At 37.9% G+C, this 16492-nt stretch overlaps 1 non-coding gene across 1 annotated transcript; it reads right to left on the bottom strand.

Moving 5' to 3' along the window:
- Window positions 1-3296: 3296 nt before the first annotated feature.
- On the bottom strand, window positions 3297-3369 carry Trnaa-cgc (transfer RNA alanine (anticodon CGC)). The gene has a single exon. It is a non-coding gene; the product is annotated as a tRNA-Ala (tRNA).
- Between the last annotated feature and the right edge of the window lie 13123 nt (window positions 3370-16492).

Here is a 16492-nt window from a genome sequence, read left to right as displayed (position 1 = left end):
TGACCAAAATATTGAATACATATCAACACGGCGGCCATTTTGGGTTTGGAGGTTATCGCCATTCAAATATTCAGGCCCGATAAAAATGAATAATATAACACCACATATAACATACACAAAAAATAACAAAGTGTGTAAAATTCTATTTTGTGATAATAAAAAAATACTCAAAAACAGTTATGTGGCTCTAAATCTCACAAACTGTGTCTTGTATGTAGAAGCATTTTTAATATTAAAATATTCTTTTAAATGACACCGATTCGTGTGTTGCGCATGGAAGTTATGATCAACATATTTTATAAGGCATCATTTTGGACACCAGTTAGAGGTGACAAAAGTAAATGCAGAAGAGTACACCAAACAAGTATTGTGTCATATGCAATAAGCAAGCGAATGAATTCTTAGTTTGTGTGCAGCAAGTAAGCGCGTTTTTTAGATATGGACAGGCGCCGCGTACGCAGTATCCAGGAGGAATGACAGTTTCGAATGAATTTGTGAATAAAATTGAAACTACATCATAAAATGCCAGTGCACATTTGCGATGGTACCCCAGGGGTGCTACTGACTGCAGTACTGTGCATTGTTGTGCATACTCGAAATAGCAAGATTTATTATGCTGCATCCCCGATTGCATTTTGCATGTCATATTTTCGTGAACACGATGACGTCACACATGCACACTGGCGGAAGTTGATGACATAGTTTCAATCCACTCTCTTAAATTGGCCGATTGAAATATTTCAATCTTTTGACGATTGATGATAGGAATCAATCTAAATAGATTGAAAAATAGATTGAAATGGTTTTTTGGTTTGACTCTTTTTGTAGACTGATTTCACTATCCAATCATGTGTTACTCCTAATGTACTGCCAAATGGCATGTGTTACATATGTTTGGAATGAGATTTAAACTTTTTTAGAGTGAATACTTTCAATCTTTTTTTCAATTGGAAAGGATTTGTCCCTAATTCGGGACGGCAAAAGAATGAAAATCAATCATTTCTACTGAAAATTCAATCGAAAAAGATTTACCCCTAACTTTCATCGCTAAAAAGATTGAGAATCACCCTTTTGTTTGAAAAGTTTGAAAATTCAAATCACTCGACTGAATATACAATCAAAAAATCTTTTGATTGAATATTCAATCGGGCAATTTAAGAGAGCATGCTGAAATGTTCTATTGTCAATTTATCGGATGTTTTTGGAAAGACCGCTTGTAATTTTGTAACGTATACAGGATTGGGTCCTATGACGTGGCTAATTAACACAGAGATCTACCCTACATGGGCTCGGGGTTTCTGCAACGGCCTCGCTACCGCAACAAACTGGATTTCGAACTTGATTGTGTCTATGACTTTCCTTAATCTAACACGATCAATAACTCGGCAAGGTAAGAGCTACTTCACACTTCTACCTTAGTTCCAGTCTAACGATTCATTAGAAATTGATAATGCGATATACTAACCCAGATATAGATACTAACTGATGTTCTTAAAAAAGCAGGTAAAGTCGTCAAAGCACAATTTGCTGATCTTATCATAAATGCATCCGTACAGGTGAGGTACCAAAAACAGTAGCAATGCATTCATCCATAAGAATGGGAGCATCACATAGACCTGGGCAACTACAGACCAATCTTCAATATATCCATATAAGCCCTTTAAAAGTCATCATTAACAGACTTACTGTAGCCTTGAATTTCAATCAACCCAGAGAGCAAACTATATTCACAGGTGGTCATGGTGGTGGGTGGCGGGACTGCAGTGTCCATACCGTTCCGAGACTCCCTCGAAAACACCCAACATGAGTTTAGGGATTACATGCTAACCCCAAGCCTGTATTAAAAATACAGAAGGAAAATTTGACTGAAAAATGTTGAAGCAGACGATCATTTTTGAAGAGCTAATCTCGGACAGGTCTGCTCTGATCGAAAACAATTTAAACAGTGAACAATTTTCTGGCTCTCGAGAATGCTTTGATCTGATTGGCCTGGAGAATTTGGGGAATGACGTTCTGAAATCTGATTGGGCAATAATTGTTATGACGAATTTCAAGTATTTAATAAATGAAAATCATCTGATAATCCTAGTAATAATCATTCTTTAAATTGCTTTTATTTCTAACTATAATTTTACTAATTCTTTATTAATCTATAAAACTGGCCTAGTTTCCAACACCGGGGAGAAGCCGCTTTCTTATGAATATAATAACTTAATATGAAACAAAATATTACGAATTCGCACTGTTTTTAGGGAAACCCCTCGCCGAATGTGAAGAAATCACAACGGCGAAAATGACGACAATGGCGTCTTTTACAAAAAGAAAAAACATTGGGCAGGCATTTTAGAACAACAAGCTATATTGTTGATCCATTGATTATCCTTTTCTGGTGCACTGTGGGATAGAAAAGGGGTATATTAGCGATCAATTTTCCCCCTTTTCTATCCCACAATGTACCAGAAAAGGAAAATCAATGGATCAGCAATACGGTATAGTCTATGATGAACCGTATTTTATACCGGAAATGGACCGAAATGTCAGCTGATACACGATAAACTTGATACACCTCATTTTCCTTGGATCGGACTGTTTACGTGGACAATTTTGCTACGTGCATGTATGGAAATGAAATAAACGACGCGATTTTTGCATCAATTTGGGCCAGGAAGTCCTGACATGGCATGACGGAAATCCCAACTTGAAAAATGAATACAATGCGATGACATAATACATCTAGATTGAAGCTTACTGCTCCTCTCGTTTCATCCGTATTGACCGAGGAGTAAGACAAGAGGCACGCTTAAATGCTGTTTGAATCCGGGTTTATATCGCGTTTGAAAGCAGTTATTCGCATGAGATTAACATCAATTAGGAGAAATTTAATTATCTGGGATTTCATCTTATAGTAAACAATATACAGAGAAATTAACCAGGTGATAATATTAAAGAATCGGACAGAAACTTTTGCACAGTATTTTTTGTGGGACCTGAGAGCACATCAGAGACACCAAATTGCATTCTGAATACGAATATATTTTTATATTTTTGATATATACCGTATCAGTCCTCAAAGTAAACTTTATATGATCTAATGATATGTACTTAAGTGCTTATAGCTGGGAGGAAAAGCCGTCCATCATCTGAAAATTTAGACCTTTCGTATTGAAGATTTTTTAGGTCTTTTTTCGTATTCAGAATGCAATTTGATGTGTTCGATGTGTTCTCATTTCCCACACAAAATACTGTGCAAACGTTGCTATCCGATCCCTTAATGAAGGAGTGCAAAGAAAAACATTTGGCTGAAGCTGGATTCGAACCGGCGACCTCTGCTTTGCGAGACCAGTGCTCTACCATCTGAGTTATCCAGCCCTATGAAGAATGGGGATCCCAATAACCATTATCTTCGCTCGGGAGCAAGATGGTTGGTGAACAGTAAATTCATTTGACCAAAATACTACTAATAATAGGATCAATAATATTTCTTTTTATGCATTTTGATTTAACAGGGACTTTCCTTCTTTATGCTTGCATGTCAGCACTTGGGTTCCTTTTTGTTTTAATACTTCTACCCGAAACCAAAGATAAAACACTGGAAGAAACAACTGCGCTCTTTGATAAGCCTGCATATTCCCGTTCCGAACAAAAAAGGAAGGGTTACAATGAATTAGATCAGTAAGGTAAGGAGAAGTACATCCATAGCCATACACATAGAGTAGGGTGCATGGTTTTTTTAAAGCATTTTGCTGAAAGGGTGTCTTCCATTTTTGTACCCTTTAAATTGTTAATTTTTCATCTGAAGGGTATAAAACATTCTTTTTATTGTTTTTAAATTTCAACAATGTATGTCTCAATTTCACTGAATTTATTGTTGACCCAAACCTTTTTCCGCCAGGACGCCTCAAGGATCTAAAAGGGGTTTGTGTGTGTGAAAGGGGAGGGGGGGGGGTCGCTAGTAAAAACAATACCTATTTTGGTAATATCTATTTTGGTATATTTTCGTCGTCTATCACCACCATCTAAAAACAATAAAAAGAACGTTTTATACCCTTCAGACAAAGATATCGGGGTTTTTGATATAAAAGTACGTTTTTTCTCAAGATTTTGTACGCGTTGGACTTTGGTAGGGTATGTCCCTTCGGACAAGTACTTTCGTTTCATTTGTTTTTCAAGAAGTAGCTCATAATGTCTATTAATCAAATTTCAGATGTTTGGATTTTGGAACGAAATAATTATGTACAAATTTAAGCAAACAAGATATGACAAACATGAATCACGATCTCAACACAAAATCTGACATATAACCAATGAAGTGGGACAAATGTGATATTATACTATACACTTTTTGTTTTACTCACAGGTAGCATATGACAGCAGCAATTATATAGTTGCCAAATTGCAATGACATACGAGTGACACATACAGTACCAACTTAGGCCTACATCTACATGAAAGGAGAGAGGTCAGATCAAGAATAAGAAGCTAGTCGTTTCTCTTTGGGTGTAAAATTAGCATACCACATCGTTCGTTGTGTTTTTCATCTATAGAAAGGATCCTCGAGTAATAATATATAATAGGATAAGCCACACGTTTGCGCAAATGAAGTCAGTCCATGAAGGTAGTAGAGAGAAGGAGTAAGCTAGCGTTAAGCTCATTACGTAAGTCCTATTGTAATCACAATAGAGACATATACCTTTGATTTAGTGATCATCGCCGACAGTTTCTGCAATGACTCCATCTCATGGGGTTTCATATTTAGTGACAAGTAAATCACTTATGCGCAAAACATGTATTATGGATGCGTATATATTCATTTAACTGTTGAACTTGAATATTCATATTTCATTTAATATAAGATTTTTTTCGATATGTTGAAACATGCGTTGTTCCAGAATGTTTCTAAACAGTTTATTATGGAAGAATGCAGTTCACAACATTTTAAGAACGGGTAAAATTAACCACTGTCTTAAAATACGAAGATCTTATTAAAATGAATTGCGCATTGATGAGTTGAGGAATTCTCCCATCAAACGAGATGCATCTCAGTGTTGCCCGGTACTGCCTGGGTTGGTCCGATTTTATTTGTTTACCCAAAACGTTGACAATTGTTCCTCCACGAGGTTTCAAAATAATCCGCTTCCTGAGCCCTCGTTTTAACTAGCCAATGAAATAGATATAAAGCATAATATGCATCATTTTCATCATTTTCATCATTTTCATCATTTCAAGTTAGAATGACTTATGCTGTTTCAGCATATTTAGAGCACACACAAGTGTGCGACCTTGCAAGTGCACAACACAAAAGATCATAAGTGATGATCGTATTACATAATCAAAACGTTGACTGGAAACTTCAACGGGGCGGCAATTATGATTGTACAATAGAATGCATGCTAGCTTTCTCCTTCTCTACTACCTTCATGGTCAGTCACATCCTCAATTCAAGAGATTGACCTGTGGAAGAGATTGTTAGTAGTTTTAGGTCTTTTCCAACAGTGCTCGAGGAAAGGAGAAGGCCTTTTTTCTTTTTTTTTTTTAAATGTGAGATTATGAGGGATAAATTTATGTTTTTATTTATTACATCATCTTAACCCAGCGTGGCCCGATCAGCTAATGTAAACTATGCTATTCATACACGAGGGCCCTGTATAACCATACAGATACATGAGTAATATGTGAGTGGCCGCTACGAATGAGCCGTAAACTCGGCAAATTGTATTCTGAGTTAAAGTGTAAAATGTGTGTGAAGGTCGTATTCATAGGTGTCTCAATTCGTTCTATGTTCAAAAAGAGACGCATGTAGCAACCGACAAGAAGTACCGCTTGTTGTGACTCGTCACATATTTTCTAAACACGAAATAAAACAAAATTGACCGGGCCGACTTTACGGCTGATTCGCCGTGTCCAGTCACATATAATAAACATAAAGATATAGCATAAAGCAAAATTAAATAGAGTATACCAATGTACAAGTATTTAAACGAATACAATGTTAAGAACAAATAATAAAAAAAGTAGTACTAATATTGTAACCTCAACATTTAAATTATCGCATAAAATTAATTGCACAAATCTGAATTAAAAGCAAACTCGTATTGAACTCTTATTCCCCATATCACCCTTAAACATCCACCACTACACCCCTACACAACTCCTCACACACAATTCTCGGCCTCACATCCCCACAGGGGCGTAGCAAGCGGGGGACAGGGTGGACGAAGTCCATGGGTCCCGAGCACAAAAGCGAAAATTAAATAAGGGTTTATAATGGAGAGCAGGGCCGGATTTACCATTGGGCCAGATGGGCCCGGGTCCAGGGCCCCAAAATTGTCCTATGCATATTTCTTTTAATCCCAATAACAGCATGTTTTTTGGCCAAAATGGGGCAAAATTGTTAACTTTTCCGCGCTTTGCGCGCATTCAAATAACAACATTCATGTTGATCTGGGACTAAAATAGTCTGAAATTGAATTTTTTACGTGCTTTGCGCGCAATTGTCCTTGTAACATCGGAACAAAATGATGTTAATCCCCTCTATATTATACGCAAACCAAAATGTGGTCACTGACTTGAGTGCACATGCCTTCCTCGGCACGTGAGTTCGGGTCCTCCAAATTTTGGCCTGGCCCAGGGCCCCCATAAGGTAAATCCCGCCCTGGTTAAAAGGGCCCTTACTGCTTCTTGTCCATGGGCCTGATGCTCTTGCTATGTCCCTGCATCCCCACTACCACGCAAACACATACACATCCCACACTACTACATCCACCCCCACACCCCCACACCTTGTACACACACATAATCCCAGCAAACACAAAAACGTTTTAAACATGTCATATTTTAGGTTTTGGTTGAGATAAAAACGTTTTGATAACATTAAAATCTGATTATCATGATTATATAAAGGTTAAAGCACATTACATACCACAAGACACAACCTCCATCAAAAAAAGAAGTATGAGGAGCAGTATAAAATCATCAGAACAAAAACAGAAGTATACAAGAACGACTTCTTCCCTGCAACCACACGACACAATGTTTCTGACTCTAATGGGCTCTACACTAGTAATCTTTTGGCCATTGAAACATCGCCATCTAACGGTATAACGATGTAAATCTAATGGCCTTCAATCCATAGTTAGTGGTCGCTTATGATTACAACCGCGTAGAACCTTTTGTTACTTTAGTAAAGTGCTTTATATGGGATGTAATTGATTGCAAATCGATAATTCGCGACTTGGCGACTGATTGTAGATCACTATGAATCGGATGAGCTTTTGTGAGCATTTGGACCCCGATCTTATCATGCTTATTGTCACACCACTCCACGCCATACATAAATTCTGCCAGTCACATTTCCCCAATATGAAATGTTTTAAAAGTAAAATTTTAATTTTAATTTTACTTCATTAAAGTTTAGCGGAGGCGGGGTTCGAACTCACGGCGCACTGCTTTGGACACACTATGAACCCAGCGCCTTAGACCACTCGGCCACTTGTCTTCTTGGAATCCATTTGAAACTTATTTGAAGATATAATCGCAACTTCAACATAGGCCTACCACGTGACAAGCAAAGGCAGAAAACGTACCATATTTTGGAATTTTATTTGCCTAAAAACATTAATGTGTATTATTAGCACTCTATTGTTGTTAACTGCGTGTTCTTTAGGCCTATACAAAAAAATCCAACAATAAACATGATAAATGGGCGTCTATATGGACAATACATTATATCGATTTTGACACGTCCATGCTCGTGTCTCAGTATATTTCCATGGTCAGTAAAATACTATAGAGGAACCTACCATTTTTCTTGTATACACGTTCGATGTTTTGATCAAGTATGTGAATATTCGACATTAGACCCCAAATGTTTTTTCAGGAAATAAAAGATTAGATCACCATAAAAACGAAACAGTAATCTTTGGTTGGGTCTAATGTAATATTCACATATAATTTTCAACGTTTTTCTATCCTTATTCTTGCTCAATTAAAAAATATTTTGGCGTATATAAAATTGAAATAAAATTCTCTGCCTCTTAAACGACATCAAATGTGCCACAATTGGTTATCACGAATCGTTATATATGATGTGCAGTTAATATTCATATTTTCATTTATACAGAGGATGCTTCAGTTTTGACAGGAAAAATATTTTCTTGAAAACCCTCTCACTCGGTTATTTTAAAAGGTAACCACGCTTCCCTAGAATGTGCAATAAATTAGCATTAATTTTTTCTTATTCTAACAGCAAGCGTTTCTAAAATGCAGTATGGCGAAATGTGGTGTAGCTTATTGTTAAAATGCTTTAGCTACCTTCTATTACGTTTCCATATCAGGCCAAAAGGATGTCTGCTTTGTGTCAGATGTATGTACTGTACTTCTTTTGTCGTGTTACAAAATTAGAGAAAACAGTCCCGAACCTTTTTTTAAAATAAAATTACATATAAAACGCAAGATAGGCTGAAAAAGAATTAGAAAGAATTAGAAAGCATATATATTTGGTTTTTGGATGGACTTGAGATGCCTTGTAAATCGTCAGTTTTATCGAGGCTTGTTGTAATTTTTCATTTCCATGAAACATATCACATTTTTGCCCAGTAAAATTTAAATGTAATTCAGCCTGGAGCTTCGACTTTAAAGTAAAGATATATATGGGGCATTTCATATTTCATTGAGGTGTTCTCTGAATGTTTATTTCGGAGAGATCATGGTTCAATACAACAAATTCACCAAAAAATAGTAATTTGCCAAGTTGGTAATTTGCCTAGAACCATATCTACTGGCAGGACCTTCATCCACACTTCAGTTCACGTTTGGAATAGCCTACCAGATGGAGTAGTCGGAGACATATCTGACAACGGCGCATCATCATTCAAGAGCAGAGTGCATATCTCACGTGCCTGATTCTTTACTGTACCCCTTCACTCTTGTTGTTCCTAAGCTGCTGAGAATTACTGATTAGCCCATGTGGTTTTCTTTTATTGTACCTACCAAGCAAACACAAATATGTTTTTAAAACGTTTTTAACATGTTATATTTTGGGTTTTGGTTTTGATATAAACGTTTTAATAACATTAAATGTCGAGTTATTTAAAGCTCATAGAGACGTTTTAAAACGTTTGGTATGAAAAACACATTACAACAGTATTTTTAAAATGTTTTTATAATGTTTTTGTAAAATATTTTTTGCAAACATTTTGCCAAATATTTTGTCAACACTTAAATAACATTATGTTAGAATATTTTCAGTAGATTATCAACAAATGTTTTTGAATGTTATGAAAACGTGTTTTTTTTCTGACAACCTTTTCTTGTCCATACCTTCAGCAAACTGGGTGTATATGCCAATATGGACTTGGGATCAGAAATGAACGTGGAGACAGACTGGAGGGATGTTGTGAAGCTAATAACCTAGTCATTGGGAACACGTTATTTCAGCATCATCCACGGAGACTGTGGACTTGGATGAGCCCAGGAGATAACCAGATTGATTACATCATGGTCAGGAAGAGCTGGAGAATATTTTGTCAACACTTAAATAACATTATGTTAGAATATTTTCAGTAGATTATCAACAAATGTTTTTGAATGTTATGAAAATGTGTTTTTTTTCTGACAACCTTTTCTTGTCCATACCTTCAGCAAACTGGGTGTATATGCCAATATGGACTTGGGATCAGAAATGAACGTGGAGACAGACTGGGGGATTTTGTGAAGCTAATAACCTAGTCATTGGGAACACGTTATTTCAGCATCATCCACGGAGACTGTGGACTTGGATGAGCCCAGGAGATAGAACAAGAAACCAGATTGATTACATCATGGTCAGGAAGGGGTGGAGAACATCACTCCAAAATGTCAGGACACGACCAGGCGCTGACTGTGGTAGTGACCATCAGCTACTTGTAGCCAAAGTGAAACTAAAACTGAAAGCTAAGAGAGACAATGCACCACCTACCAAGTATGATGTTGACAACATTCCCACTCAATATTCAGTAGATGTGAAGAACAAGTTTGACGAGTTATTGATAGTTAATGAAGAGGAGCAGACCCCAAATGAATTGTGGGAAGACATGAAAGAAGCAGTCCAGAGCACAGCAAAGAAGTACATCCCCAGGAAGATGAAACGGAAACAGCCGTGGATCTCTCAGCAGACCTTAAACCTAGCTGATGACAGGAAGAGAGCAAAGGCAGATGGAGGAAAGGAAGAATGGACACGCTTAAACAAAGAGGTCTCCAAAAGTGTTAAGGAGGACAAAAGAAACTACATCGAAAGTAAGTGTGTGGAAATGGAAAGATGTAAGGGTGACTCAAAATAGCTTTTGGTATTGCCAAAGAATTTACTAAGAAGTGGACCCCAGGATGGATGTTATAAATGATGAGAAAGGTAACACTCTTACCGAAAGTGAAGACATCAAAAGGCGATGGGTTCAGTATAGTTCCCAGCTGTTTGAGGCACAAGATGACAAGGTGTATGTACAGTGTGAAACGAGTGAGAAAGAACCTCCACCATTGAGATCCGAAGTTAAGCTTGCCATGGAACAAATGAAAGAACTGGGAAAGAAGGGATAGACCTAATGTGGCGTCTATGTGGTATCATCTGGAAAAAGAAGAAATGGCCGAGAGACGGGTGCAGGGAGGTACTTATTCCCCTGCCAAAGAAGGTACATTTGAAAGAGTGTGCCAATCACCGGACCATCAGCCTGATTTGTCATGCAAGTAAAGTGCTTCTGAAGATCATCATCAACAGAATGAAGAACAAAATGGAGCAAGAAATATCTGATGAGCAGGCAGGATTTCGTGAAGGAAGGGGGACTAGGGACCAAATTGTCAATATCAGGAATGTGATTGAGAAATGCAGAGAGCATAGAATTCCTCTTTACATGTGCTTCATAGATTACAGTAAAGCTTTTGACTGTGTTAGCCACCCTCAGATGTGGGAAACTATGAGAAAGATGGGTTTCCCAAGTCATCTTGTGGATCTGAACAGCTGCTTATAATATTATGAAGACCAAGAATCGGCAGTCAGAACAAGTAGTGGGGACACAGATTGGTTCAAGATTGGAAGAGGCTTACGACAGGGCTGTGTACAATCACCAAACCTATTTAACGTCTACTCTGAAGATATAATGAGAACAGCTTTGGAGGGGTTTGAAGGTGGAGTGAAGTTTGGCGGTACAAGAATTACTAACCTGAGGTACGCCGATGATACCACTCTTATTTGTAGCAGCAGAGTAGAGCTGATTGATCTATTTAAGCGCATCAAAGAGGCCAGCGAAGAAAAACATCTTCTCCTGAACACAAAGAAGACAAAATTAATGGTTGTAGACAGAGAGCGGAAAAGTGATGAGTTTGTGATAGATGGACAGCAGATTGAGGAGGTGAAGCAATTTGAATATCAGGGTTCAATGATTAACAACAGTGGTGACAGCACAACTGAAATTAAGAGAAATCTGGCTAATGTAAGGACAACTCTGCAGAGCATGTCAAGCATATGTAAAAGCAGAGGCCTATCCATTGACCTCAAGGTACGCCTACTTCCTGCAACTGTGTTTTCCATTGCCATCGCATCCACTTATGGATGCGAGTCTTGGCTATGACCAAGAATGATAAGAAAAGAGTAGATGCTTTTGAGATGTGGTGTTACAGGAGGCTTCTACAAGTGACATGGAAAGACAGGAGAACAAATTCCTGGATCCCCGACAAGATTGGTACAAGTCTAACCATCAGAAGTGGCATAATGGTGAGAAAGCTGAAGTACTTTGGCCATATTGTCAGGAAACATGGAGGTGTAGAAAAACAGATTTTGCAAGGGGCTATGGAAAGCAGACGAGGAAGAGGACGTCCACCAACATCTTGGACTAATGACGTGAAGCTGGTTTCTAACCAAGGAATGCAAGGTGCAACGCACTTGGCATCAGATCGAGTGAGATGGCGTACTCTTGTGAAGACCACAGCGGCGCTACACAGCGCCACCTGACACACAGAGAGACAACCTTTTCTAACCTTTTGCGAATGATGTCGAAAACGTTCTGTGTTTGCTGGGTAGGTGCCTAAGTTCCTGACATGTGTCACTTCTGATGGGCTATTGTTCACTCTTGCATTCTATAAAAAAAGTCGGGATTTATGTTTATTTGTCGTCTTGTTTAACTGTAACACTTTTGGTTGGTAAACTATTCTTTCTTTTTTTTTTTTTTCAGGTTCCTCTCCCCCCCCCCCCCCCCCCGTTGTGTTTATTTGTTCTGGTGCAAGATGCGTAGCCGCATTACCTACTTTACTACTGAAAAGTTGCTCAAATTATATTTGAAAACCAATTCCAAAATATTTATCTGGCAATAACTGTTGACTTGTGAGCCCATATATGGATTATTTTCATGACATTTCGCTATGATCACATAAACACTGTACCTTTGTCTTCCAAACATCACATTATCATAAAATCAATGATCTACCACCTTTGTTCCATAACCATTAGGGTATAGGACATTTTTTGTTTTTGATATAGCCCCCGAATGAAATGTATTTAATTATGTTTGTACTCACTCAGGTAGCATTGTGTGTGAATTTTACATCCGAACTAGAGGCTATTCTTTTTTTATGGGCATTTTAGTGTCTAAAATGGCCCAAAATGAGGGTTTTTCAATATTGCCGTCCATTTCAAATCGTCACCTCCATAGACTTTACATGTAAAATAAAAAGGCACATAAAAATTTAATAGCCTCTAGTCCAGATGTAAAATTCACACCAAATGCTTTTTGAGTGATTACAAAGATAATTAAATACTTTTCATTCGGGGCATTTTTTTTTATGTATTCCTTGTACAATGACATTTCACTATAAAATGTCCATTGGAAACAAAGGTGCTACAGTCACTGGCTTAAAATGAGTCGATTTATTAAGGGAAATAAGAGGCTGAAATAAGATAATGTTGTATATTTTACATTTTCTAAGGAATTATGGAAGTATGGAGAATGCTGCTTTTTGGAATAGTAGTAAAACACAAACTTCCAGCTCATAAAACCACCTTTGTCGGGCTGGAAAGGTTTTACTTTATTAATAATGTGTGGCCAAATATGTGTTATTTTTGAGAAAAATAGGCTTTTCCTTCTATAAACATTTTGATATTGCCAACAACAGCAAACGGTGAAATAAAAATTAATTAAATTTAATAAATTTGGTTTATAACAATGCTATGATTGGTTTAATTACAAACGATGATGATACTGTCTACCAACAACAGCTGGATGAGTTTATCAAATATTGTGATATCAATTACCTGGAATTAAATGTTTCCAAAACTAAGGAAATGAAATGATAATTGATTTCAGAACGTTTAGTTCAACTCTAAACCCTATATTGTGATATCAATTACTTGGAATTACATGTTTCCAAGGCCTATAGTCGTGATGGGTAGTAATGTGGCGCGTGTGTCCTCATATAAAACGCTTGCACTATGATTGACGACAAACTGGCGTATACATGTTTATTATTTGATCAAATACTTTAGAATGTATTGTCACACAAAGGATAACTTTTTAATATTGATGTAAAAATAATCGTTTTGTTTTATGAATTCGTTATTGAAAAATGTCTGGAGATATTGTTGCAAAGGGATAGAGAAAATTGCTAAAATAGTGAATGAATGGCTGGAAGAATCATAGGTGTGTCGCGGCGGGACTTCGAAGCTGTCTATGTTGATTTGTTGAGCAAGAAGTTGACTGGTGTCCACACACGATCGTAATATGTCAGCTGATTCCCAGATCTGGCCGTATGCGTTTGTCCAATGCCGTGACATACCGATATCTTTCCTCCTTCGTACCGCAGGCTATCAGACTTAATTTCAAACGGGGCGCTGTTTGTAACAGTAATTCATTGATATTCATGCTTTTTTGATGTTTGATGCATATTTTCATACATTTCCAGCATGTTGTATCGGGCATACCATCTACGTATGCGCAGATTGTTGTTTGATCATTGTCTCGGTCCCAGCCGGTTCGTGTTCCTCCGTCACTAAACAAACCGCGAAGGAGCACAAATCGGCTGGGACCGAGACTAGTTTGTTCATTGTTTGCAACATTCAGATACAAGTATTATCATAATTATCACGGGACGAGCTCGCGCACGTGGCCAGTCATTATAATTTCCTCGCTTTTATAGATAATTGTTGTCATTTGTAATAACTGCTTTTTCTATTTTCGACATTTTACAGAATAAATATGCTTCCATTCAGATCATAACGTTGTTGAAGTTCAAGAACGTCCCATTTCCTACCAAGGCTAGTAGTAGAACTAGTAGATCTCACATCTCACAATAGAAATCAAGAGATTCAAAGGGGCACAATGAAGTTTGAGAAGGAAAACCAGGAGGACACGGCATCCTTGACCATGTTGACTTTAATCATCATAGCATTTTCTGGCATCGGAACTTTCCTTACAGGTTATAATCTTTCTGCGTTGTCAGGGTGTGTGATTCTTCTTAAGAAGGAATTTAACTTAGATGATTTCTGGCATATGGCTATTGTTAGTATCGGCGTAGGCACTGCAGCAGTATCAGCATTGGGCGGTGGCTACGTATGTGATTTGTTGGGAAGAAGACCCGTTATCATGTTATCAAGTGCGATGTTTTTATTGGATCACTAATTTTAGCATGCGCAGGAGCGAAGAAAGCTTTGTTAGTTGGTCAGATATTCGTCGGATTGGGTGCTGGTAAGTAAATTCTAAACCAAATCACGAAAGATCAGGTATATTGAAATAAGAAAAGAACAAAACAATTATTCAACTCGAAGTTCGTAGTAACTTATCCAGAATATGAACTTACCTGTGTACGTTTCAGCAACACTGTTGCCTTTGTCAACACTTGAGGATGAGTGATGACTGCTGGCAACCGACGCTAGATCCAGCGCAGATCTTGATGTTGCCAGTTGATTTTCCATCCGGGGTTTTCTTACTCCCAGAAATTCTTCAAAAATGTGAGTTATTTGGATAAGTCATATTGTTCTTCGTCTCTATTCATGGTGGTGTACCTCTAATTTCTATAGCCTCCTTTATTCAACGTTTTAATCGTTATTTCCGTGCCAATGACGTCAGCCTCCCCTCTAGTAACATGGTTTTTGTAACATGATATGTTATGGTTAACTTGTGAACCTTCTGTGTTTCTCAAGCCGCGTACCAATTTTTCTCCTCGTTTCGACAATGTAAGAAAGGTTACAGTTCACGCAGGGGATCTTGTAAACTGCCCGGGTTAAGTTGTTGGGATCTAGCTTATCTTTCGGGTGAACTAATTCCCTACGGAGCGTGTTGTACGGCTTCATTGCAGTTGAGATACTAGTACTCCTTTGACATACGGTAGTACGACCCCGCAGTACGACCATACCATGGCTTCTGGTGATGTCGTCGGTGTTCTTTTTAGCCGAGTTTGTCGCTTGACACTTTGTATCTGGTCTTTGACAAAAGACCACCTGGGGAAACCGCATGTATGGAGCGCTTCTGGATTTTCTTTTCTTCTTCAACTTTGTCCTCCTCTTCTGTTATGATGCTCTCCTTCCTGGGTTGTTGTGTAACCGGTAGTTGAGGTATTGGTCGGATTGTGTATGTTTATACAGAATTGCAACAGCTTGACTGTTCCATCGTTATTCTTCATAATTGAATTGTCCAGAATTGGAAGCCCACCTTGCATCATCAAGTGTTGACAAAGGCAAGTAAGTACAAGTCATATTCTGGATAAGTAGCCAATAATCCTGATGAATTTGCTCAACCAAAAACAATTCAATCTGATAGAAGACCTTTCTATACTCACCATTTTATAGTGTGTCTCGTAACTCTCGTCTCAAGTTGAGAGTAACGCCAGGTTATAGATTGGACACGGTTACATCTCCAGACAAATCGCCCATCTACGTGTGAGTATTCGTCTCGCGGAATTAGGATCTACCACTGTGAAATCCAACATGGCGTTACTGTCAACCTGAGACAAGACAGACTTCCTCTGCTCTCGTTTTCGCAATAACCCTAAATATAACCTACTACATGCCTATACTCGAGGCAGTAAGGCCACGATAAAGCCCTGTTTTACGGGCCCGACCGACCCAGAGTTTACTTTTTGCTCAAAATCATGTAAAACCAGCCGTTTGGAGCCAAAATTGATTGATTTTGACTGTTTAAAAAAGTTCAGAACATTTTCAAAATATATTTGCAAAAACAATGGTCAACTTTTTGCCAAATTTTGCAAGCTTTTGGTGATATTTTAGGGTCATTTTAGCCTCCAGGAAAGAATGTTTTTAATCCATCCGCCCGTAGAACAGAGGTTTTTATGTCGCCTAAATTTTCTGATTTCTCAAAAGTTGCTCATTTCAAAATATGTTTGCAAAAACATAAAGTTTTTGCCAAATTTTCAAGCTTCTGGCGATATTTTAGGGTCATTTTATCCTCCAGATTTTGTTTTCAAGCCCGACCGACCCTACTTGAAAAATCCATCTGCCGTTAAACAGGGTTTTTTGTCT

This window comes from Amphiura filiformis, chromosome 3 (genome assembly GCF_039555335.1).
Source record: "Amphiura filiformis chromosome 3, Afil_fr2py, whole genome shotgun sequence".
NCBI lineage: Eukaryota > Metazoa > Echinodermata > Ophiuroidea > Amphilepidida > Amphiuridae > Amphiura > Amphiura filiformis.
This window is presented reverse-complemented; position numbering and strand designations above follow the sequence as displayed.